This window comes from Pogoniulus pusillus, chromosome 30 (genome assembly GCF_015220805.1).
Source record: "Pogoniulus pusillus isolate bPogPus1 chromosome 30, bPogPus1.pri, whole genome shotgun sequence".
Lineage (NCBI taxonomy): Eukaryota > Metazoa > Chordata > Aves > Piciformes > Lybiidae > Pogoniulus > Pogoniulus pusillus.
In genome coordinates, this window is record NC_087293.1 from 17,502,740 (window position 1) to 17,526,350 (window position 23,611).

The following is a 23,611-nucleotide window of genomic DNA, read 5'->3' on the forward strand; positions in this document are numbered from 1 at the left end:
TATGACAATAACCACACAGCAGAAGTTTAGCAGCAGCACTTCAAGTGGCTGCTCTTTTGTTCTTTTTACTCTCAGTGACATCTCTTCTTGACTCAAATAGCTGTGGCACTAAAATTATCTTAAAGCTGAAAGGTGCTAATCGAGCCTTTAGTTTATTCATTATTCAGCAATGGATCCTTAGTTATTCATTTCTCATATTAACAGAAAAATTCCTTCTGGTAACACCCTATCCTACTATTAAGATGGCACATATAGCTCAGATGTTTCTGCTCATAGGGAGCCATGGAATCCTACCCACCGTAGTTAGCATTCAGCATCAGACACGTGAGGTCTGCAGGGAAAGATGATGAAGTACCTTTCTATTTCCTTTTGCTCACTAACAATCTGCTGTCAGTGCTGTTATAAAAACAACTATCAGAAACAGGCCCAGATGTGGGCTAGGGAGTAGCAGAGGTTACTCAGAATGCATCCATCCCCCAGTGGAAAGGTCACACACACATTTCTCTGCAAGGCAGATTGGGACAGAACAGTATAAAAGCTGCTGCAGCTGTCAGCCTTCCAGCCACCCAGTGCACCCCGCACTCACAAAGCAGAGTCACCTGCTGGGAGCCCAAATCCAGCAATCTTTTATCTTGAAAACTTTGTTAAGAGAGCATGAGACCACTTAGCCTGCTCAGCTGGCAGGGGCGGGGGTGCTGCCTCTTCAGGGATCTGGGGCCAGTGGGTTAGTAACACAGCATTTCGTGCCTGGTGCATACCTGTAGCCTCCTAGGGTAGGTGTGCCCAAACTCATGGGCTTGTTATGTGTTGCTTCAGTTACAGCACACCTCAAGACTTTTAAATGGAGGTGCTGGAGTCAGTGCTGGAACTGTGAACAGGTGACAAGGGTATTGCCTCCTAATGCCACCTGTGACTTTTAAACAGCTTTTGCATCTTCATTGCTGGAAGGCTGAAAAATTCCACACTGGATGCAACTCAGTATGGAAAGAACAAGTCCTGACCCAATACCGACCCAAGAAGCTACAGCTATTCCAGATCACAAGGCACACAGAACTTCTCAACTCTAAGCAAAGGTCTGATAAATGTCCTCCCACCTCCCCCAAAGCACAAAGGGAGTCAACTGTTGAAGAGCTCACAGATGACTTAGCTTCCAGCCCAGCCCATCTCAAGGCAATTCAAATTTTGTTACAAGTTCCTCTAGCTGGCAGCAATCCTCTTAAGATGCAGTGCCACTGACACAAGTCTCCTCCCAAAGTAGCTTTTGTAGCAAATACTTCAGGAGGAGTAAAGCAAACAGTTTGTGTCATCTCTCTGCCCAGCAAAGGCTCCATACATTAGGGAAGCACCCAGCAAAAGCTGTATTTTACTGGTTTAGAGACAGAGGAGTAGCACAGAAAGAGCAGAACAAGATGGGAGACTGCCAGCGTAACACTGAGGCCCTCCTTCACTGTTCTGAGAGCTTCTTTGTCCCAGCTCTTAGGAATGAGACATGGTCTGTGTTCGTATTCCAGCTTCTCGTGGCTGCCATTAAGTAGCATGGGGACCCTGCACAAACATTTCAGCTGTCTCTTCCCATCTTTTGTGCTAGTAGCAGGAGGGAGCTCACATGAGGTAGCACTTCAAAGGCTTCCATACAAGTGAAAAGGAAGCACTGAACCAAGACACCCTGCACACCTGCATTCTTCTGTGACATTCTTGGCCTTCTATGTTTCTGTTGTGTTGATCTCCACTTGCCTGACCAATCCCATACACACTGAAGAAGTGATCTGCAGGGAAAAGCAGCATTTCACAAGGCTGTTTCAGCTAGGTAACTCTGAAAAAACCCACACCCTTTGAAATTACGTCTTGAAAAATGCAGCATCTACAGCTGATGCTGCTGGCAGAGCAGGTGCTGACACCAAGTAAACAATGAGCCTGACATACTCCTAATGTAGCCCCATCAGATATAAATCTACTTCACAACACAGGCGAAGAGAGATCGTAACCAGCATGGCCAAGAGAACTTCATTTGCACATCATCTGTCATAGGCGAGCGAGAGCAGCGCTGCACAGACTGAGAGGCTTCTGTCTGGCCTCCTGGAGAAGGATGTTTCCAAGCACTGCATTGCTTTCTGGAATTGCCTTGTTTGTGTGAGCTTTCAGTGAGCTTGGACAAATCATGAAAAGCACCCAAGGCTGCAGCCATACAGACAAGCTTTGATTAATCACAGACTACCTCTGTCTGGAGATGAATTAGTCAAAAATACACTCCTAGCCTTGATCTGAAGTTAGAGCTGAGTAGGGAGAAGTGGGGGGTTGTGATCCAGCCTCCACTGCAGAGCCAGACTGGAGCAGCCTAAATCCCAGCATAAACCAGAACTCTCTCCAGCTATGATCTCTAGAGGCTACGCTCTCAGTGGCTGTGCTGGGTTTCCTTGACTGCTGAAGTGGGGAAACAGATAGAGCTGCTAGGCCAGCAGTACAACCAGGAGAGAGGCTTCTCTTGTCACAGAGCAGGGCACTGTCCTCTGTCAACATTTCATCTTCGTTTGTAACGTGCCCTGGCAGAGAGCAGGCCTGTAACAGAAGCAGTATCTCAGCTCCTGGGTAGGGTAGTACTCTAGCAGTGCTTGAACTTGAGTTACACAGAACTGCAGTGTACAGTCAGTGCTCTTGGGCAAGGTGGACAACAGTCCTCTGCAGTGTTAGAGCTCAGAGATTCCTGCTGCTGGCACCTGACTCTTGCTTTGCTGCAGCCCACTACAGATTTACCTGACCTGTGGGATCAAAGCCATTGCAGGAGTGCGAGGCACTGATGTGTACAGCCCAAAACGTTGCCACGCCTCAAACAAGAGCTGCTGATCCCTGCAGTTAAGAGAGTGTTGCAATCGGTAGCCAAGGATTTGTTCCTGCAGCTTCAAAAAATGACAGCAAGTCTTCAGCAGTCTGGCTGTGAGCAGCCTTGCACAGCGCAAACTCGCCGCACCTGCATCGTCACAGGGATGAGGCAAAGTTCAGAGTGGCCTTTGGGAACATGAACAGCAGGAAACAGAGGACTCTGTCAGGGAACAGGAGCAATGGTGGCAGAAGAATGGCTCACGTTGAGAGCAGCTGTAGCATTTTAAACACCAACAGAAAAGCCACTCAGTTACAAACTGTTTGTGGACAAGGGGTTAAAAACGCATCCCTGCAATGACTGGTGGAGGTGAGATTCTACCCTCGCTGAGCAGTACAAAATGAGGCCTCAGGAGGAGCTCAGCACTCCTGAGAATATTTAAATACCTGCCACTATCAAATGGTTCTGTTAGACTGCCCTGAATCTTCCTGCCAAGGGCCAGATGCAACAAATTTCTTCTGTGGAACACTACCAAGCAGTTCAGAGAGATGCTCCAGTGCAGCAGTGTTTGTTCTGCACAGGAAAATGTTGTTCCATGTTTACATTTTAGTTTAGGATGGGTTTGGTTACCACCATATGCAGGAACTTTCTGATGGGTTTTAGTGCTTTAAATCATATGGGAAAAACATTGGTTTGAATCCTCTCCCATAGCATTAACACTAGAGATAGGCAACAGGCAATATCCTGGCCTTCCTTTCCTTGTAAGATGTCCAAACTGAAAAAACCCAAACCACTCCACAGTGTACACATGACTGTTCTCTAGCCAAGTGAAGTCCTGTGCTGTGAATGCATTCCCAGTGCCTGACCTGGGCTGGTAAACATCCAAAGAAGCTTTGTATTTAACCCTCCAACTTTACTCAAATTGCTTAATTTTCAGAAAGGTACAAAAGTGTCCTTTTGACTCCTGCCTTAGAAGGGAGAGGATAAACCCCCTGTGCATACCCCATCTAGGCAGCAAGCCCCCTCAGAGCTGACTGTGCAGCCATGGGTCTGCTCCGAGCTGTGCTCTCCCTTCCCCGGCACGCCTGTGCCAGACGAGCTGTGCAGCCACACTCGATGTGCTGTCTAACGGCGTTTGCCTCCACGCCTTCTGCGGGGATGAAGGTGGTGAGGCCTCATGGCAAACAGAGACAGCAGGCACACAAAGGGCAGAAACGCTGGGGATGTCTGCTAGGACCTTGTCTGGGACACTGGGAAATCTGGATCAAAGGTTTGGGTTACTTTTACTGATCTAGTGAGGTCCTTCCTCCACATGGTGACAGCAGCAGTAAGGGGCTGTAGGGGAACAAACCAGCCTGCTGGCCTCGCTGCCAAAGGAAGGAGGGCTAGGGGGCAAGGAGTAGCAGGGTTGGATTTGATGATCTATGAGGTCTCTTCCAACCTTGTTGATACTGTGATACTATTGCATGCAAATATTTATGGTGAAGCAGGAAAATATCTCCATGATTAGCTAGCTAAGACTGGCTAAACACCACAATGCAGGCAGCAAGAGTGGGACTCACATGTCCAGATTTAACATTTGCATGTAGGTGGCTACCTCTGCAGTCACTCAGGTTTCCTCTGTAGGCAGTGGAGGGAGATGGTCACTCCCAGAGGTCAGCGCTGCTCAGGCTGAGTGCTCAAAACACAGTCTGATTAATTCCATTGTAGGAATACCTTTTCTTCTTCACCTATAAGGCAAGCTTCAACAATTGCTCCACGGGTAGGTGCCCAAGTTATAGGCACCCAAAAGCAATGGTAGTAATTGCTCCTTATGCCTGCTCCAGCAGTCACTGTTGAACAAATCTGCTGGGGAAATACCCGATGAACAAGTTGTGGTTCCCTCTGATACTATCCCCCTGCTGGTCATGATTATTCACCTGTGGGGGCAGAATGAATAGCTAGAACCTGAATCCAGGTTTTCAGATCTGCCTCGTTATGCTCTCCTGCCACCCAGGATGACCACTGGTCGTTGCCACTGGGTTGTCTGGCAATGTTGTCACCCTTGGCTTTTGAGATGATGACTTAGCAATCCAGAGCTGAAACAGCCCTCTGGTATCAGGGGTTTAAAGAGAAACCAGGGCAGAGGAAAATGGGATTTGCTGGGTAAAAGTGTGCTCTGTAATGACATGTTGGATGTCCAATAGCTAATAATAAACTGGGATTCTGGGGAGAGCGGAGTTTCTGCTGAACCGTGGATAATGCTCTGAGCTACAGAAGTAAATAAACATATGGAAAGCTGCTGCCTTCTGAAATGTGGCCACGTGGTTTGTTAGCTGTGACTTGGAATGTATTTAGTAGTAACAAATCTCTAGAAAACAAGGCCAAAGTGACACAGAAAGGATGGCTCACATCAGTCACCTGCTCCTGCCACCCTGCCTTATCATTGCCCCTCAGTGTTAGCGGAAAGCAACAGCTGAGAGGAAGCTTTTGGTGTAAGGGTTAAATCCTGTCCTCGATTACACTAAGGCAAAGCTCAAAGACCTTTGAGTGCTGGTGTGTATCAACCCCAAATTTAACAGCAGAATAAGTAAAAGCTGGATTTAGCCTCTCTGCCATTTTGTGTATTGTAGCCCTTAGATCGCATGGGGACTTTGGGAGGAGAGTCACTGCCAGTTCTTTTGGGTCTAGTTTCTCCCCTTTCTGATTATTCGTTCATCAAATATCTGAAATTTGGATTTTTTAGTCACCACTCTTGGCTTCTGGGAAGTTTAACAGAAGTGTGAACTTCGAATATAACAGATAATGCTGGAGTCAAATTCCTTTCTGAAGCAGACTGAAGGGAATCTTTTGTCACTACAAATGGATGTGAATTTATCCTGGACACTTTAGGGATCACAGGGAACAAAACGTAGCCTTGTCTTTCATTCAGAAGGTACCATTTTCCTCACCCAGCACACATGCTGCAGATTTTGCAGGGCTTTGCTGTAGAAGTTCCCTCAGGTACAGCAGAACAGCTGAGTGCTCGTGCAGCGAGCCGGTGGTGCTGCAGGTGGGCAGCACCAATCCTGCCAGCGATGGTGGGAATAAGGCTGCCATTTCCTCAGCAGAAGGAGGGTGACTGAAATCATTGCTAATTTACAAATTAGAGTTGGTGCTGCCAGCAGAGTCGCTGCATTTGTCATTGAGACTGTGACCTCACTGAAATCAGCTCCACATTGTTGTTCCTAGAGGGCATGGGAGAACCCAGTCATGGACACTCTGCCTGCTTCTATCGAGCCTGGGCTCTCTCCCACTGAAATTAGTGACAAAACTTCCAATGGCTCCCGTGAAAGCAGCACCAAAACTTTACACAAAAGAGATTCAATTCTGGTTTTCGGTTACATCAATCTGGAGAATCTCTTCTGAAATAAGTAAAATTGCTGTGACCTAGCCCAAAGAAATTAAGAATCTTTTTCTTTAATCCATTGGGGTGGGGAGAGAGAAAAAGGACACCATTCCCTTACACTGCCTCCCCTCTACCTGCCAACCAAGACTCTACCATCTGTCAAAATCCTTATCTGCTTAAACTGGAGAGGAAGAGCTGACTTCACCATTTAAGGACTTAAGCTTTTGTTGTCTACTAAGTTTTCTGTTGTCCTCATCACTTCTACCTATCCCATTCCCTGCTGCTCAGCAGGTAGATTCCTCAAGATGAGGCATTTCTGTTTCCTGGTTCTGTCTCAGTTTCTTACACCATACATCCCTTATTCACCTGAACTGAGACAGCCAGAACATTGCCACTTCAGCCCCTCAGAGGTACCTACCTGGTTATTTTTAGATTATCGTAGTTAAATCCAAAGCCAAGGCCTGTAGCTGCCACACTGAGCTGTACCGGAGGGTTACCAAATTCAAGGTAATGCCTCCAGAGGAGTCATATCCAGTAGTCACCTGTGGCCAATGAAGTGACAAGCACATAACCCTCAGATGGAGGTAAAGCATCCTCTGTAATGGCCATTGTCAGAAGGAAATCTCCACCATTTTACACAGAATTTGTCTGCTTTTCTTTCCTTGAAAGCATACAGATGCACACAGAAGGATTCTGCCTTGAAAATACAGCTCAGTGCCCTGCTAACAGGAGCTGTCAGGAGACCTTTCTCCAAAATGTGCCCTACAACCAAGATGTTTTCTTTTGACTGCACCTGGCACTGCCTTCTAGAAGACTGGAACTTCATTTTTCTATCCATACAGGCCTATCCTGTAATAATGTCCTCTACTCAAGGGCAAGGATCTGTGCTTTTTGCATGATAGCTTCCAACCAAATGATTTGATGTAGGCAGTGAAGTTAATGGCACAAAGCTCTATTCTGCAGAGCTGCATCTCTTCAGCTAGCAAAGAAATGCCCTGTTGCAGAAGAGCCAGTTTCTGCCTGCAACAGCACCTAAACCATCCGCTCAGACTCCAGCTGTCTACATCCACAAAGCCAGCCACAACCTCTCCTAAGGAATTACAAAATGCACACTCGTTTTACTCCTTCAAGATCCACAAGTAGCTGCTGACAGTAGCGTGGGGCCTGCAGTGGAAAGCTGTGTAGGTACAATTCTGACAGCCGCCCAAAGGGTGTGACCCACAATGACGTGAAACAGGGAGCCAAAATAAAAATCAAATTGTGGGTGGAAGAGTATCAGTAAATGGCTAGAAAGAAACACTGAGGGGAAGGCTGGGGAGTCTTTCTCAAATCCTGCCCAGGAAAATGTTGTCAGGATAGGTCGGCAGCCTCCAGAACAAATACCGCAAGAACAGGTGTTAAACAGCTGCACGGCGAAGCAGCCAAACCCAGAGCAGCTCAGCACTGCTCGCAGAAGCTAACCTGATATCTTGCTGTGTGCAGCTCTGCCAGGTAGCAGAAGGGCTTGGAGGGTTTGTGTGCACATCGGTCACCCAAAATGCAAATGCAAGGGCACCAAAACACTTGAGGTTCACAACTGCAGACGGGAGCCGTCCACAGGTGCGGATCAGCAGGAGCAAAGCTCCCCATTCCTTCACATGCATGAGCACACACGGCGAGAGAGCATCTGCAGAGCCGCAGCCTCACAGAGAGCAGATGTGGCTGTGGCAGGCAGCACTGGCTAGAGATTCGGCAGCTAGCAGGCTGTGCTGATGGCACATCAGCCAGGCTGCACTTCCCTGGGAGGAGGTGCTACAGACCGTGCAGGTTCTTCTCCCAACAGGCAGAATCTAATGGATTCTCCTTCTGAATCGTTAGGAGAGGAGAACGCAACGCAACAGATCTTAGTGAGGCACAGGTACTGACGGCTTACAAGCCGAGACAGGAAAGGGAGATGACTTCATGTGGGGCAAGAGGGCTGGAGCTGAAGCAGCAGTGTGCAGAAGGCCAGTATCCCTTCAGAAGGTCATTTTCACTGTATCAGTAGCCTGCCTCCCCTTACTATTTTTCTTCACACACAGCAAAACATTTCTACCTCGCAGTGCCATTCGTCTTTGCTTTCAGCCCGCAAAAGCGCAGCTTATTGTTTCCACCTGACCTCCTTTTCTTCTTGCTTTACAAGTCTTTAGTTTGGAAATACACGAGAAGGAAGTAAGTGTTCACGGCTAAACTGGCTTCAGAGAGAGAGAAATGTAGAACCTTTCACTCACCTCCTCGGCGCCAGGCAGGCAGCCTCCACCTCCTCACTCCATCCGTACGAACGCCCGCAGCCACTGACGCTTCTCCCTCCGCTCCGGCCCTTCCTCACAGCAGCATCTCCGGCAGGCAGCGAGCAGATACCCCGCGGCCGCAGGCGCTAGCCCCGCAGCCCCGGCAGCAGGCGCGCCCGGCCCTGCCGCATTTTCTCCCTAGAAAACAAAACGTAAGGAAAAGGAGGATTTTTCAGTGGCAACACTTGTCCAGTGGCCCCCGCGGGAGACAGGGAGGTGCTCAGCGATCTCGCCGGGAAGCCGGGGCAGGGTGAGCGCGAGGCTGGCTCTGGAGGAGGAGGCGGAGGCTGCCAGCCCGTTTCCAAGCCAACGGCAGGGGGTACCGCGGGCGGGGGCGCGGCCGGCGGGTGGCTCCGGGGCCGGCGGCGGCTCCCGCCCGGGGGGCGGCCGGGCCCTGCAGCCCCCGCGCCCCGCCCCGCTGCACCGAGGCTCCGCGGCGCACGGGGAGCGCAGCAGTGCTGCCGGGAGGCTGCGTGGACCGCTCCCGCTCCTTGTGGCTGCGCTGCGCTCCGCATTACATAACACGCGTGCACATACGTGGTCCGCTTCCTCGGGCAGGCTCAAATGCAGATGTCTGCTGGGCTCCATCCAGCCGGGCCGCGTCTCCTGCAGCAGCGCAGAGCACGCCTCTGCCAGCCCCACGATCTTCAAGATTAACTTCACCTTGCGCATTCGAGGAGACTTGAGGAAGCAGAGGGAACAAGTCACATACATGTTAGAATGATGCGACCAAGGGTAAAGGGAGGAAACTCAGTTTAGTTAGTTACATGGAACGTATCTGCTGCTCGCATCCCACCTTTGCCTCCAGCCAGGTGCTCTCGCTGCCGTGCATACCTTCCGCTTTTCCTCTTCTGCCTGCCGCTTCTCCTCTCTTTGTCTGTAATTGGCTAGGGCCGGGTTCCAGTGAGGCTGAGTATCATTCTCTTTGTAGCCAGTTCATTCTGTTGTACATTTTTTCCTAGTGTCTTTTCCCTTTTGGCCGTACCACTGTACAGTTGCCCTGATCAATCAGCTGTGATTTCTCCCGACACTGCCAATTTTATAAACATCATCTGCTACTGATGCACTTCTGCTGGAGACAGCAATAGAGATTTTCAGACAGAGGACACAGGCAGTTTTTCTCACAGACAGACATTACAGTGCAGAAAGCATCTGATTCCTCTAGATAATACCACTTCCAGTACTGATACCATCAGAGCTGCAGCATCAATGAACTATAATAATGAAGCATTTCAGTGTAAAGCATAACGTAGCATCATTCCTTTTCTCACAGAGAAATAAGAGCCATGAACTGGATACCATGTGAGGTAAATTTTCTTGCAAGTAATAAATCTTAGGTCATGCAGTTTGCCAGTGCCTCCAGACTGGCAAAGTTGTTCTGGTGAGCTGCTCACCCTCACAACAGAAGTGGCACATATGCAACTTGCATTGTTCTGCCAGCAAAATGGTAACATTCAAATCATACATTTGCCCTGCTTTAATTAAAAAATACAGACTCTTTGCAGGCTGGTTTGGAAATTCCACTCTCAGTCTGCGTGCCCTGTGTCTGTTGGTGCATTTGTATGACCACACAGCGCTGGGGTTGAAAGTGCTGCTTCCTACATGCACTCTTCACTTGCAGTTGCATAAATCCCTGAAACAGTTTTATTGGCAGGGGAACGGAATAAAAAGCTGTATCTGTGGTAACTGAGTAGTCTGGCTAATAGGATACAAGAACAATGAGCAGGTGTGCAGGTTTCATCCACTGTTCCATAAAGAGCAAGTAGTTACTATAGAAACTGCCACATTACCTTCAGTCTTGTACTTCAGATGTGAGGAAAAGAGTCTTCCACACATGCACCAGCTCTGGCAGGAATAACTGCAGCATCCTGGGCAGGAAGATCATCATTCACACGCTCTCTGCAAATGCCATCACCTGTAGGTATTTTCAGCTGCCACAACAGAATGCTTGCTCGCTTGCAGCTTGGAGGGAGGCACCCAAGTGCAGATCAAGCTCTGTCAGGGAAGGAATTATGAGCGTGCAGTGCATGAGTAATGGAACAGGGCTTTCTCTGGCAAGTTTAGGTGTGATCATTTCAGCACAGCCATATAGGAGCTTGCTGTTGATTAATAGTAGCATTAAAACCCCAACTAATCTAGAAAATCAAGCAGCAGCTATGTCTAACTTTTCTTCAGTATCACTTTGTCCTGCATCCAGAAATTCCCAATTAGGACCTTTCAGCACTCATCGATTGCACTGGCAATTGCAGTCTAAGCTCCCCAGAGGAATTTAAACAGAAATCCATCTCAAAATATACACACCCAAGTGATTAAGTGCCAGTCAAATGGCATGAAACCCTCAGTTCTTTAGCTCTGTCCTCTGAACATCCCTCTTTGTATTGGGGCAGGTTGAAAGCATACAAACACATAGGGAAAATCAGTAGCTTGCATCACGTTTTTTGCCTGAAAATAGTAAACAGTAATTTGAGAGCCCCATGGGGATCTGACAGGATTCCTGCTCTCTCTTCCATGTCAAGCAGATCACCACATTTTCCCATACCAGAGCAGGTTTTGATCTGAAGGGAGCAGCATCTGACTGCCAAGGTGCAAGAGCTGATGTGCAGCTCACTGCGACCCTTAACCGCCCAAGTTTCACTCAACTTGCCAGTGCTGTTCATTGACCGAAAGCCAAATCCCCGCCTGTTTTCTATTTGGCATCAGGCAAAACAGAGGCTGTCATGTACACAGGGACCAAAGACAATAGTGCTAAACCAGAAATATGCTCTGAAGTAGAAAATCCCACAGGGATCTTTCTAATCAATTACCCTTCATTATGCCACGACAACATCAAAATATTGCTGTGCACACATGCAATGTTCTTGGTGAACGTACATCTCCAAATGATAGGGGGTGCACTGAGAGGCCACATCTGCTCTGCAATACAAATACAAGAAAAGACATGTTGTATTTCATTCAGGGTTCTACCAAACACCCTCTTTGTCACAAGCCATTGTAGATCTGGGTTAGATATTTATAGATGGGGCTGTGATTCTGGGAGCTTGCAGAGCTGAGCAGAACAGCTAGAGGAGAATAAAAAGGCTGTATTTTTATTTTTAACCATTTTTCTCACGTGGAAGAGTTCAAAATAGCATCAAGTACAGATGACTGGGATCAGCTATGTAGAACTATCTGGCACATTGCTGCTCTGTACCAGTGGCTGCGAGATGGGGAGGCAAAACTCATGAATGCACCTTGCAGCAGGTGGTATCAGCCTGCCCTCATTTGGCTTTGATGAAAATTCTTCTGTTATTTTCTTCTCACCTCCTTCAGCTAACTGAGGGTTTCACGTAGTATCAGCTGTTTACTCTTCCTGTGAGGCCAAATCAGGGGAGACATTTGACAGTGTGAACTCGGATCACAAGTTACAGCTAAAGGAAAGGACTCCTCCAGATTTTCAACAGACAAAAGTTCTGACAAGAATAAACCAATCAAACCAAAAAGCAGTGAAGTGTCTCACACAGCTCCTCCAGCAGTTCGTTATTACCTGCTGTATTTGCAGCTCGCAGTTACTGGCTCAGCTGCTGAGTCAGCAGTTGCCACTGATGCCAAATGCAGCCAAACAAGCATCCACTCAGCAGCCGGTGGACAGCTGCCTGCAGGCTCGCCTGCAGCCCCGGCGCTGCGCTGCTGTGCCTGACAGGTAACCCACAGAGCCAAGGCTTCTGGATGGACACATGGACTCCAGCTCCTCCAGAGCCTCCATGGGAAGGCAGCTGCAGACAGACATATCATGAAATAAGACAAAAGAATGTAGTTCTTTGTAAGGGACCATTCTGCAAGGCCACATTAGTGGGTTTAAAACCACCAAAAGGAAAACCAAAGGGAGAATGAAAGTTTTCTTTGCCTCATTCTTCACTGTTAAAGGCAAAGGATTGGGGAAAAACAAAACAAAGCCTCCTCAGACTTTGACCCCAAAAAGGAAATTTGGGATCATTTAAGTAAAGTACACAACAAAGGATATGTGAAGTTCACATGAGATTAAAACATACAGGGAATTACAGGCAAGGCGATGCAGTTAAACGAGGCCAGGGATGTTTTGAAAGCAAAGCTTTTAAACCTGAAGGAGTACAGGCTGCAGCTTCTCCAGCACATGGGCTGAGCAACAGGCTGCTGCTTACTCTTGGGATGCCCTCATCACTCCTGCAGTCTCCCTGTTTGATGTTATTCCACTTTGTAAGGGTGATAAATTTTCACGGGGGCAGTGAATTGAAAGTAGGTCTCTCCCACTGGAGGAGACAGGTAGGAATTGAGGGTTTGCTTATTTTCTGCAATACCAACCAAACAAAAATGAGGAACGCTCTGACTTAAGTGAGCTTGGGCCTTCATTGCTGTTCTTGCCAGCTGAGAAGTATCAAATTGGAGACTTATAAGAGTTATACATCATTTTAATAGGTGCTTAAAAAAATGCTATCATTGGATTTCACATTTCCTTGTATCCTTTCTACCTGATGATCCTACTTTGTGTAGGAAATACGAGATACAGCTGCATTTTCAGCAGGTGCTATTATTTGTCCTTGTTACTCCCTTGGCATGGCTGGGGAACAGGAACAAAATTGGTAGCTAAAAACAAACAGGCTGAAAACGTTGTTTGAGGACCCAAAAGTAATGCTGGGAAGCTATGGAAGAGCTGGGGACATTCAGGTGGCTTTAGTGTGGGGGCTTTGGCTGCCAGACTAGTTCTGTAAAGCTGCAATACTGCAGGTGGGCCTGAGAAATCAGCCTGGATAATTGCATCCCTATTCCCTGCCAGGCCTGCACCTAATTTTCTACCTACACCAGCAGTAAAGGTACACACACCCATCCAGCAGCCCAGCTGCTGAACTGCCAGGTGGACACACAAAGTGGTAGCTCTAGCTTTAGCCACTTAGAACTGATCCCTGTCTCTCCTGTGAAGTGTTTTAAGGCAGAGAGGTGAAAATCTGTAGTAAAGACTCTTTGCTCTCCACTACATTGGTGACAAACTAATAGAAAATGGCATAAAATAAAAAGGGATTAAAATGAAACATAAACTGTAAAACATTGTGTGAAGCTGCTGGGGTTTGGGATTTTCCACTCCTCTTCCTCACAGTGTTTGTGCTGCCAGTGGCAAGATCAGTGCAAACAATGAGGAAACCACTTGGCCCCTAAAACCATTTTCAGCTCTCTGGGGTATCCCATAGAATCAATCATAGCATCATAGAATCAACCAGGTTGGAAGAGACCTCCAAGATCATCCAGTCCAACCTAGCACCCAGCCCTACCCAGTCAACTAGACCATGGCACTAAGTGGCCTTCAGGGGCACCCTAGAAATGCCCAAGTGCCCTGGAGGTCTTAAGCCATATCTGCCAGTCCCAAGTGACATCTCAGACAGCAAACTGACCTTGGGAAGCTACCAGTCCTCTGGCTCCCTCCGTCTGCCTGGGCAATGGGGCGAGCGGCCCGGGCTGAGCTCCGCGCTGCCTTCGGCCAGCAAACGAGCTCACAGCCAGCAAACCTTCCCACTCGTCCTGCCTCCAGGCCAGCCGAGACATTTTCTGTTGTCTCTTGCAATTGCTGCTAGCACAATTCTGCCTCTCTTTGTGTTGAACACTCTCTAGCACAGCAGTAGCGCCGCGGAAGCACTGTGCTCAATCTGTCATGTTTACAGAGGCTTGGCCGAGGATTGTAGCCCAGGTTAAGAAGCAGCCTGGCCCCACTGACGCTGTGCACCGCTTGCTTCCCAAAGAAAGCAGAGAAACGCTCGCCTTGCAAGAGCAACTTTGCTCACTCACTGAGAGCCTCATTCAGCAGTGCAGCTCCAGTCAGAAAACAGGACCACTGCTAAGAGGTGCCTATTTGTGATAGACTTCTTTCAGCCAGCAGTTGTGATTTACAGCTCTCTGCAGAAATAAGGCTCTCAACCCAAGAGCAACACTAACTGGGGAGGCACTTCAGCAAACAAATCCCCCTCAAAGCAGCCCACACCTTGGCAGTCTTGTGTTCAATTAAGATTGCAGTTTTTCACTGCTGGAAAAGAAACACAGACTAAAACATGCTGGAAAGCACTGTTTTACCTCAGCCAGAGCAGAAGACCATTTTCATTGAGCAGCTGAAGCAGTTTTCCCCGGGAACATGGCTTGCCATAGACGGGTGGGATCTGCAGGGTCAGCAGAAAGCAAGGAAGGCCTCTGCCTTCCCACACAGCACCACGCACAGTGTGCAGCCATCTGGGCCCCTGGCTCTAATCAAGATGTGCTGTGTCTCCTCTCAAACAAAACTGCCAAGCCAGACCAGCTGAAGCAGAAGGATTTCCCCCATCTCTAGCACTGCATTCCTCTTCTCCTAGAGGTTTTATCAGCTCTGACTGTTCAGTTGTGCTCAGCTTGGTTGCAACCTGAGCTGTAGGGTACAAGTGACTTGCTGCAGCTTTGCTAGCACTGGATCTGCACATGCAGGAGTGGGTTTCTCAACACCACACTTTCTCCAGGTTCTTCTGTGAAATTTCTATCAGGTCATTTTTTAAAGCAGAAAAAAATAAATTTGCCATACTAACAATGAAGAAACGGAAACAAGAGAAGGGTTGGTACAGTAATTCATGTTCCCTTTACCCTCCTCCTGCTGTTTGCTACCACCACTTGCCATCTTTCAGTCTGTGCAATGATTCACAAACTCAAATAAGTTGGCATTAATTTGTCAGTATCTGACAAAGTCATTCTAGATCAGTACCAGTTTCTGTGCCTGAAACTTGCTGCAGCAATGGGTAACACTTTCCACACCCTTGCTTCCAAATTAGTGTTTGCAGATGTGCCAGTCCAGGTTTTCTCCTGAGGACCTTCTCTGCATTTGGTGCTTGCTTCAAATGCTGTAGCTCACAACACGCAGTTGTGGAAGGAGACTTTCAGCAGAGTCTCATCTGGTTAAGGCTTAGTCTCCTCTCACCTGTCTCCATTCCTGACCAACGTAAAGAAATGGACACATTTTGTCCTGGAAAAGTGAGGTAGCAAATCCATGGCTGAGGCTCAGCTTTTTGGGAGCAGTTATCTCAAGGCTTTAATTTGCTGTGCAGTAACTGGCCCGAGGACATGGGTGCAGGTAGTGTGGGTGTCAGCTTGGTTTGCTTCCTTCTTGCATTGTCTGCCCTGCAGAGGACATTGACAGCTTTCAGAATGACATTTTCTCCTTCTCCAGCCAAAAGAAAAGAGGGAAAGAACCCCCAACTATCTGGGTTATTTTCACTGTTGGACTTCTGTAATATCTAAAAAGCTTTCCCTGAAAACAGGAAAGGTATTTTGTCAGGCAGGGCAAAAGCCAAGGAGTTTCCTCACTTGCACTGCAGGAGTTGGCTGTGTGCACATGCACCACACACGAGGTGCGGTCTAGGATGGTCCTGGTTGTAAAACAGTGTTGTTCATTGTCCCCCAGGCCAAAGCCAGGCTCTGCAGAGTTTCCCTCAGCTCTCTTCATTCCCTCTTAGGCTGTTCGTGCCACTTCAACAGGGACTTGCCAGCCCTCAGTGCTTTTTAAGGACAAGAGCCGCTCTTGTCACTTGCCACAGCCCCCTCTGGGGACGTGGCTGTTTTATTGCTGCTGAATTGTCCCTGCAAGGAGAGAACTGGTGCAAAGAAGAGAAAATATTCGACTTTTTGAAGGTGTCAGAACCTTTTCCTTTGCAGTTAGAAGACTGATGAAGGAGGGGGAGTTGTGTTTGATTTCTTGTGCTCTATCTCCTGCTCCAAACTTCCCAGAAGGAAATGTCAGCCCAGCTTTATAGCAGTGTTACCTGGAATCTGCTCCCTGACACAGCTCTGCCGATGGGAGCACTGAATCTTACCAGCAATTAGCCAATGCAGGGCTCCCAACCTGTGCTCTTGTGACTGGTGACTCAGAAATCTGCTCAGGCAGCTTCAAGAACAGTAGTGAACAGGAAGCTAAGAAAGGTTTGCCAGGGAAGGACTTCATCTGGTCATCCTGTCACTGGGGAGGGCAGCACCATGCAAGTACTGCATGGTTAGGTGTACACCAAGTATGTGAGCACTCCCTGGTGTAACTAGCTCTAGAATGGTGCTCAGCTACTGCAGTGCTAGAAGGGGAGCTGCTGGGTCTAGAAATTTGGTCAGGATCATTTGGCTCCTCACAGTCAGTGAGCTCCCACCCTGCATTTCACACTGCTGCTGTACACACATCGATGCCAGGCAGCATATCCCCCTCTGATCTTGCCTAGCTCTGCTTTGCCCTTTGTTCCCCTTCCCAAGCAGAAACATTGTTCCTGAGCACTTCAAAGAGCTGTGTGACCACGGCAAAGACATCTGCGATGTTAGCAAAACACTCATACCCTACTGGATCTGTGCCTACCTGTTACTCCACACTGCTGCCTCGTCTGATGGCTGTGCTTGAGGCCCTTGCTGAAGCAAACACTGAGATGGCTTTGAGTTGAAAACTGACATTTGTAAGGAGGAGGATTTGTAATGTGATTAAATTGATTTATGTAATTGAAATCCAAACCCAAACACCACTGCTGTCTACTGTACATGACTCCCTTGTCTTTCACTAAATGTAATTTGTTTGCATGCCCTGCAGCCATCCTGAGAGCACAGAATAAATGGCAACTCCCCTTTGGGGTGTTTGAACACAGAGAGCCAGGAGAGGGAGGCTGAGAGCGGCCAGAGTGTTGTGAGGGGCAAGGGCCGAGCGCTGGGCTGAAAAGCTGCCCAAGGGAGATTACAGCTTCTCAGAAAAACAGATCAATAATGCTAACTAGGGAGCTGCACATACAACTATTCACATCTGGGAAACATTTTTTCCCTACTACTTTCCTATGCCAAGGGTATCTCAGATCCTCTCTGCAGCAGATAAATCACCTTTGAAAGGGCAGCAGCACTTTAATGAGATCCAGATCCCGAGGATGCTGCTGCCTGCTGCAGTACAGGACTGCTCCAAACATCAGATGCTGCTTTCCCCTCCCATTGCTTGCTCTGCAAGGTACAAGGATCTGAGACTGCTCTAACTTACAAGTAACCCCTAAACAACTTTCCACTGGTTTAGTCTCCTCTCTCTTCCCTTTTCCCTCTCTAGATTTGTCACCCTTTGGCTCCCTTGGGAAAACCATGAGAAATTTCCACCTGGAAATTTCAGCCTCAGTTTTAGGTGATCTCTTTTTTGTTTTGTTGATGGCCTTTCCTCCCCAGCCTCCTTCCCTTCATCACATTGAGCTTTCTGACAGCTGAGCGAACTGGCTGAACACATTAGCAAAGTGAAAACACAGAGAGGAAGAAGAGAAACCTGAATGCTAGTGCAACTTACTGGCCGTGCAGTGATAAAAGCATCAGGAGAATTGAAATAAGTTAGCAAGGAGGTCCTGAGAATGAAGCACACAAAGGCTCTGGAGGAGCTGGGAGTTCACACTACAGGTCTGTGTCCTTCTTAGTCTATGATTTTACACTTGCATGCAGCCTGTTAGCTAGAAAGAATGGAGTGAATTTAAGGCCACATAGTCCAGATGTGGTTTCTGTCACAGAGCAGCTGTGCAACAGGTAGGTAGGTAGGTGCTTGCTCCAGGGAATGGCAGCTTGCAAGTCTATCATCTCCAGTTCATTAACCTGCCTTTGGATCTGTGCCTCCCAAAGTCTAGGTCTCTCCTGACTTCCACAGTATCCCAGAACTCATCTGTGTGCAAGGTGACTGTGTAGGCAGCCTGGGCATCCCAGTGCCACACACAGACCTTGTAGTTTCTTCTCATCAAAAACCTGTTGGCTGTGATAAGTTGTTTCAAAAGCCTACTGGGAAGTGCTGGATATGATCTATAAGCAGCTGAGAATGATTTAAGCTACTCCATGAGAGCAGTTTGCTAGTGGACTCCCTCCTGCTGGAACTCCACAATGCATGGATCACTTCCAGCCTTACCTTTAGTGCTGTCCAGCCCATCCATGACCCTTCTGCAGCTCTCTCCCACAATCCAGACACCTGCAGTCCCTGGCAAAGGAGGCAGCTCTCACAGCAATAGGCCTCTGGGTGTAGGGCAGGTGGTAAGAGCTGCAAATCACCTCTGCGCGTGTGCATGTGCATTAGTGGCGTTAGGAGGAGCAGAAGTTACCCAATGCCAGCAAAAGCTCAGCAAGACGTGCAGCAGAATAAGATCTAGAGCAGAGCCATGCTCTTCACCTGCACCAAGCTGAGGGATTTCTGCCCTGCACTGCTGAGGCCACTAAAATCTTTCCCCTTTGTCCTTTTACCCAAATATGGAGATTGATCCAAAACACCTTGGTTACTGCTGTCCACCCAACTTCCTTATCTAACCATATCTGAATCACTTTGAAAGGAGCCACATTTCTCCTAGCAACCAAGGGATCAGTCTTAGCAACAAGGCAGCTGGAGAATTGTTTCCACAGAGCTGCTGGTGGACAGGATGTTCTGCTTCCTGCTTTCCCAAGGCACTGCTGCTTCAGTGATGACTTAAGAAAGTGTAAGAAATAGCACAAAGCAGACACTTGCTGAGAGCAAAGACATCACTTGCAGGGCAACTGATGCTCTTCCTGCCTTTGGTGCAATTTCCTTTAGGAGCTAGTGCAAGAACAGACTGCCAGAGAGCTCAACAGGACAGTATTACTACAAGGCAATGTGTGAGGGAGCTGGCAGGTTCCACAACCTTGACCCCTCCACAAAAACCATAGTAGAGAATCAAAGTAGGAGCTCTCAGCATCTCTTGGTGCCTGTTCATGTTGAGAACAGTTAGAATGGCTGCACAAAAGGTGACTTTTATGGATATCTACTCCCTCTATTTCCTTAACAGGAATAATTCTGGAAGAAAGATTGCTGAGGGCAACTGGGAGCACTGGAGCGACTGCCTTTTTGGTTATGGGCTGGTGTCCTCCCAGGGCTGCTGGGCAAGCTTCCTGAGCAAGCAATGCCAGGATGACCCTTAGGGACAGTGTTGTGGCAGTTTCCATCCCTCAGCCCCACGTCTCTGAGTACTTTGATCCCATTCAGAAATGCAAGGTGCAAGTGGGAACTCGAAATGCACTGGCACCTCACCCTGGTTCCTCTGTCTCCTGCAGGGGCTGCTGACATACTGCGTGCTCCTTTGATTCCCCCACTGCTCCTCAGACTGCAGACAGAGCCGGATGAAATCCAGGAGCTAATCCTTGACACACTCTCCAACTGCCTCCGTCTGGAGGCTGCGGAAGCTCTAGCAACTGGTGCTGTTACCATCCTGAAGGAAAAGCTCACTCACCCATCAGTGGCCATCAGAAGCAAAGCAGCCTGGGCCCTGCTGGCAGTTGGGTAAAGAGATCTGTCTGTAGTGCTTCAGCCCAATCAAACACTCATTTCAGCAGTGCACCAGTGGCAGCAGTCCGCTCACAGCTCTGCTCCACTCCGCATTGAAGCTGGCACATTTCATGCCAAAAGCAGCTCCAGCCTTGATTGCACACACAGGCAGAGGACCTCTAAACTCACTCAGGGCAGCAGATGCTGGTCAGAAAATGCCATTCCTTCTCCTTCTATCTGTCTGCAGCACTGGCAGTGAAATCAGGTGCTTCTCCTGGTACAGCACTGCTGAGGAAAAGTCATGTGAAAACAAGGGTCTGACCGGGAGGGGGGGACAGAAGGAGAAGCTCCCTTATCTTTCTGGACAGCTGTTCTCTTGCCAAAAAATCAGAGATCCTGGGAAACTCTCAGCATGACTGAGGACAGAAGTAGGCTGTTTCTGGCACAGGCTGCCACGTAAGCCAGGGATGGACCACGAAAAACAATCTTTATATTCAATTTGAGTATTGAGCACTGGATGAAAGGAACAACTTCAGTCGCTGTCTGCAGTCACAAAATACAATAACTGTGCTGAACAGATGTCTGCAGATTGTGTAGTTTACAAACCAGCTGGCACAAAACACTCCCTAATGTCCTGCAACAAAGTGAGGCCTTACGGGAAAGAGAGTGTAGATGAGGCACAAAAAGAGAGCTGAAATGCACCATGAGCAGGGGCATCAGCTCTGCCCGAGGCCCCTGCACAAGCCCTGCAATCGAGGGGCTGGAAGGTGACCTGGAGAAGCACTGCAGACTCCTGCTTTAGCACATTTTAGAATCTGCAGAGGGTTCCACAGGCAGGTCTCCAAGTGGCCATTAGGACACCTCATCCTACATCCTGGCACATGCTGCTGCTGCCCACCAGTCCCCAGTGTGGCAGAGAAAGTGAACCAAAACAAGGCTAACATCACCGATCAAGTGTCAAGTCCCACCCCAAGGTTAATGTGATACCGTCGGTACTGTCCCAGCCAGCAGCTCTAACAGGCAGCCAGCAAGCACAGGCACCCCTGGCCTCTCTCTGGGGCAGTGGTGCTTGCCCTCGACAGTCAGGAGTGAGTGCAGAGAGAACAGAGAGGAGGATTGTGCCAGCAGTGCCGCCACGGCACAAAGCAGCGCTGCAGCCGGGGAGGAGCTGCGGGTAGCTGCGTGGTTAGCAGACATCTCCCCCATCTTTGTGCAGGACTCACCCGGAGGGAAGAAGCCTGGTCTGCGGAGAGGCCGTGCCTGTGCTGGTGAGCCTGCTGGAAGATCCGGATCCGGAGGTCCAGGCCAGTGCAGCAGGAGCACTGATGTTTGCTACAGTCACACCCCAGGGTGAGAGACAGAGGCAGTTCTCCTGGGATACCTTCTGCAAATACAACTCTCAGGCAACTTAGTGACAAAACCTTGCCCCTCCTCCTCCCCCAAGTCCTCTGATAGTGTCAAAGCTCTTCAAGAAACTCTAAGATTAGGACATTTCTTGGGCAATTGTTACTGCTCCCTCCCAGCGTCACATTCCATTCACCTGAAAGAGGTCAGGAAGTTGTTCCTCTCCCCCACCTGCATCATTTCCCTCCCGAGTGCAGCTCCAGAGGGGAAGGAGAGATCCCACACCTGAAGCTGCTCAGCAGAGGAGCACTGTTTCTTGGGGCTAGAGGCAGCTTCTCTCACACAGCTGGGAGAGGAATGTTAATGAGTGTAGTCCTCCTAAGTAACTTACATGGCACTGAAAATACTAACTGCAAAATTTTCAGTGTGATGAATGAGTAATTAGACATAAAAGATTCTTCATAGCAGCAGTTGTCTCCCAGTCCTCCTCTGCAAGCATGCCTCTGGCTTCTGAAGGCAACTCAGGAGTGGATCTCAGTGTTTGAAGTGTCTTTAAAAGTGAAACAGAGGCTGTTCCTAAGGTGTCCAACACCCCCTCCCAGGCAGCTTATCCTCAAATGTTCTCAGGCAGTTTGTTGCCAACGAAATAATCATGTGCAAGGCAGAGCAGGTTACCTAGGAAAGATCTTCTCTTACCAGTACCCAGCTGGCAGCCAGCCTTGGCTTCCAAGGAAATTCTTGTGCAGAGTCTTGGCACTGCACCCTCTGGGGTGCTCAGAGCCACAGCTGGGCAGGCAGCAGCGGTTCAGCAGCACATTTCAAGGCAGCTTATGTCTCCACAGGGAGATTCTCAGCTCTGGGCGCTGGAGCCATCCCACCCTTGCTGAAGCTGGTGGCTGAAGAGAGCAGCAGAGCCCGACTGAGCGCACTCAAAGTCCTCACCATGCTGGCTGAGCTCCCGGAGGGCCGCAAGACGCTCCTGGACCACACGGCCACACTTGAGCGGTGCCTGAGTGACCCCTGCGAGGCAGTGAAGAGAGCTGCCACAACTGCCATCGGCGTCATCCGGTGGAAGCCTTGCTGAAGGTGGGCTGTTCCGCGGGGATCTGTTGCCCTCTGTTGTTGCCTGGTTGTAAAAGGAGACCTGCCAGCCCAAAGCCTCTTCCTTACTTGCTCCAGATCAGTTCCACCTGCAAAGCCTCTTGTCAGCAGGCTCCCATCTGTACTGCAGGTCGCAAGCAGAAAAATGATGGGGGGGAAAATATCAGAGTTGTGAAGTCTAGAATTCTGCACGAGGAGTTACTCCCAGAGTGCAAAGATTCCCCTCTGGTCCTTTTGCTTCCTTCCTTTCTTAGGGGGTCTTCTTTTTCATGTTTTAAACCTCAGCCTATCAAAGATGAATAGTTAACTAATTATACTACAAAAAAGGGTCATAATTAACCTCTCCAGCAGCCAATAAAGTGACCTAATGACAGGGACTGACCTGAGTTTTGCTGCAGATATTTGCTGCTCATGGGATCAGAACCATGTAGAACATCCTCACAGAAAAAGCAAAGGCAGTGTCACAGAAACTGCCCCAAGGGAATGCTGAGGCCTTCCCACACTGACACGTGGTCAGCACCCCTCTAGCAAATGGCCCTGCTGACAGGACCTGCCTGTGTGACTCTGGTGGAGGTGGACCCTACTGCCCAGGGCTCAGCACATCAGCCTAGCCCATCCCTGTGACAAGATTTATCCAAGTGAGACCCCCATGCCCCCAGCTAATGACTTGAGAGAGGAGATCCAGGAGCAGCCCTTGCTTCCCTTTGCACCTTCATGATGGAAGCCTCAGCTGCAGGCTTGCTGCTGTATTTTTAAGCTGGTGAAGATCTCAACAGGCTCAGGGCTGCCAGGAGGAGTTGTCCACACTTAGCATAAAAGGGAAATAAATCAGAATGACTTCACTAGACCTTGATAAAGCTGTGCTGAGGACAGACCTTACTGCTTCCAACAGGAGAGGGATCTGACCCCTGTCTGAAACTGGTTCTAGTGTGGAACAAAAGTGCCTCTGTGCTTGTGCTAGTCCTTGGTACAGCTGTCATCTAGCCTTGGAGCCCAGAAACTGACATGTCATGGCAGTGGAGGTGTTGTGCCAGAACCCAGCTTCTGAGGTACAGCAAGTCTTGAAACAAAGGAGACCAAGATGTTCTGAGGTACCACTGACCTGTGAACCAGGTCGGACTTACCCCAGGCTGTCCTTTGCTGATGCCTGTCAGTCGCCTCTCTAGCTGCTGAGGACAGCACTGCCTGCGGACAGAGCACATGCAAAGAGCACCCTCAGCTCCTTCTCATACTGACACGCTGAACAAATGCAAAGGCCACCTGTCCTGGCCAGTCAGGCTCAGGTCATGTTGCCCTTCAGTGACAAGATGCTGACACTCATGTGATGTGGTGCCAAGAGCAGCTTGCAGGGCCGACAGCTTTTCATGGGCACTCTCTCAGGTTAGGGCTCTGACCCAAGCCACAGCTGTAGTGCT

At 48.9% G+C, this 23,611-nt stretch overlaps 1 protein-coding gene and 1 long non-coding RNA gene across 2 annotated transcripts in view; both read right to left on the reverse strand.

Moving 5' to 3' along the window:
• Nucleotides 1-10,301, reverse strand: part of GNAZ (G protein subunit alpha z) — a 40,554-nt gene extending 30,253 nt beyond the window's left edge. The window contains exons 1-4 of the mRNA XM_064168850.1: nt 10,282-10,301; nt 9,288-9,560; nt 9,029-9,172; nt 8,432-8,629 (exon numbers count right to left, since the gene is read on the reverse strand). The gene's annotated coding sequence lies outside the window, so the exon portion shown is untranslated. The remainder of the gene's footprint in view (nt 1-8,431; nt 8,630-9,028; nt 9,173-9,287; nt 9,561-10,281) is intronic.
• A 590-nt stretch (nt 10,302-10,891) lies between these two features.
• Nucleotides 10,892-22,899, reverse strand: LOC135188984 (uncharacterized). Its single transcript, XR_010307903.1, has 2 exons — nt 20,975-22,899; nt 10,892-12,243 (listed from the first exon to the last, which is right to left on the reverse strand). It is a non-coding gene; the product is annotated as an uncharacterized LOC135188984 (long non-coding RNA).
• Nucleotides 22,900-23,611: the final 712 nt, after the last annotated feature.